Source organism: Triticum aestivum, chromosome 6B (assembly GCF_018294505.1).
Source record: "Triticum aestivum cultivar Chinese Spring chromosome 6B, IWGSC CS RefSeq v2.1, whole genome shotgun sequence".
Taxonomy (NCBI): domain Eukaryota; kingdom Viridiplantae; phylum Streptophyta; class Magnoliopsida; order Poales; family Poaceae; genus Triticum; species Triticum aestivum.
The window spans coordinates 458322483-458324982 of record NC_057810.1 but is presented as its reverse complement, the minus strand read 5'-3'; the positions used below and the strand labels follow the sequence as shown (position 1 = coordinate 458324982).

The 2500-nt window shown below is 37.5% G+C and overlaps 1 non-coding gene across 1 annotated transcript; it reads right to left on the bottom strand.

Annotated features, from left to right (window-relative positions):
• Nucleotides 1–2396: 2396 nt before the first annotated feature.
• TRNAT-GGU (transfer RNA threonine (anticodon GGU)) lies at nt 2397–2468 on the bottom strand. The gene has a single exon. It is a non-coding gene; the product is annotated as a tRNA-Thr (tRNA).
• Between the last annotated feature and the right edge of the window lie 32 nt (nt 2469–2500).

Below are 2500 nucleotides of genomic sequence, written 5' to 3'. Positions count from 1 at the left end.
CTTTTTTGGAGGTTGATAGTTTATTTATTGAGGAAGAGTCAATCCTTCTCTTCTCACTTCAAGATTGATCATCTCGAGCCATCCGTTGAGGGTGGAAATTTAAGAATAAATAAGTTTTAAGCAAACTTGTTTAGTCGTCTTTTTCAAACTATGTTTCACTCATATGATAGAATTTTAATATGGGTTTAAATAAATTGGATCTTGGCGGAGGCTTCCCAGATAAATACTTACTTTCTTTTATCCATATTGCTCCATAGATAGCAAGTTTTAATTAGTATAAAAAAACTAAACCAATGACTATTCATGATTCCATACATATTGGATCAATTCTCTATACCACTTTGCAATGAAAAGAGGAATGTTTGTTATGGTAAAACTTCGTTTAAAACGATGTGGTAGAAAGCAACGTGCGACTTGAAGGACATGATCGATTGTGGATTTTGCTATCCATCATTTTCCATAGTAATGAAAATGCTCTTGGTTCGACATAGCCTGTTCTATTCGTTCCGAACCAAATTTGCGCTGGGTTTAAGTAACATAGTACACGATGGAGCTCGAGAGGACATAATTTTTTTTATCAAGGGAAATAATCTAGGGTTAGTGAAAACTAATAAATTAGGCCAACTTTGTCAGTCTATCCTTAATATAGAAATAAATCGAAAGGTTCAAATAAGAAGAAAGTCCAATAAAAGTATATCAGAATCAATCCCTCTTATTAGATTTCTATAGAAGAGATAAATGCTTTATCGAAGGAAATAAGAAAAAAGGGTATGTTGCTACTCTTTTGAAAGAAAAAAATAGGAATTCCCGAAGTAATGTCTAAACCCAAGGATTTCACAAATCAAAGATAAATTGATAAGGTATCATTTCCATTTCTTCTTCAAAAAAACAGTGCCTTTTGATGCAAGAATTGCCTTTCCTTGATATCGAACATAATGCATAAGAGGATCCATAAAAAACCACAAGAGTGAAGACTAGTAGAGTCTCATCTTTTGTCATTCTTTGCTCCTTTTTCACTCAATGATTCCTTCTGGCTTTTTTTTCTCTTCACTCGGACCAGTCCGCCTAGTCTGCTTCACGAATATGATATTTTTTGGACATTTCTAATAATAGCAAGCCTTATTCCCCCCTTCTCCCGAAGTTACGGGGCTATTTTGCCGAGTTCCTTAGAGAGAGTTGTCTCGTGCCCCTAGGTATTCTCTACCTACCCACCTATGTCGGTTTCGGGTACAGGTACCCTTTTGTTGAAGGTCGTTCGAGCTTTTCCTGGGAGTATGGCATCAGTTACATACTTCAGCACCGTAGCGCCTGGTATGAGCCTCGTGGAGAAGCAATCGCTAGTCCACGGGGCTCATACTTCAGCGCTGCAGCGCTTGGTACTCGGACCTCGGCTCGAGGCATTTTCTCTACCCCTTCTTACCCTGAAAAAGCAGGGTCACCTTGTGTCCTTAAACCTATAACCATCTTTCGGCTAACCTAGCCTCCTCCGTCCCTCCGTACCAACAAGGGGTAGTACAGGAATATTGACCTGTTGTCCATCGACTACGCCTTTCGGCCTGATCTTAGGCCCTGACTCACCCTCCGTGGACGAACCTTGCGGAGGAAACCTTGGGTTTTCGGGGCATTGGATCCTTTTCCTTTGTATTCTAGTTCGAGAACCCCTTGTTTTCTCAAAACACAGATTTGGCTCAGGATTGCCCTTTTTTAATTCCAGGGTTTCTCTGAATTTGGAAGTTACCACTTAGCAGGTTTCCATACCAAGGCTCAATACAATCAAGTCCGTAGCGTCTACCGATTTCGCCATATCCCCATTTCCCTCTTCTTTGAGACCAGGATTCCTTGTGTAATTTCCATCTTCCTAGAAAAGTGGATTCGTTCCAGAAAAGTTCCAGAAGATGCTAATGGTAAGCAAGAAGATTGTTTACGAAGAAACAACAAAAAAAATTCATATTCTGATACATAAGAGTTATATAGGAATTGAAATAGTCTTTTATTTTCTTTTTGAAAAAAAGGATTTCATTGAAGTAATAAAACTATTCCAATTCGAATAGTAGTTGAGAAAGAATCACAATAAATGCAAAGATGGAACATCTTGGATATGGTATTGAAGGAGTTGAACCAGGATTTCCAAATGGATAGGATAGGGTATTTCTATATGTGATAGATAATCCAAATGCAAAAATTTGTCTTCAAAAAAGGGAAATATTGAATGAATAGAGCGTAAATTCTGAAACTTTGGTATCCATCCCGCACTAAGTCATAAAATTCTCTAAAAATATAGAGAAAGTTTCAAAAACAAAGAAAAAAAGTGAATCAATTTAGTAGAAAAGTACTCTATCAGATTCAAACCAACGACTTACGTCTTAGCACGAGATTACTCTACCACTAATTTAAAAAGCCCTTTATCGGATTTGAACCGATGACTTATGCCTTACCATGGCATTACTCTACCACTGAGTTAAAAGGGTTTTTATTTAATTAAAAAATTAGCCACTTGGAT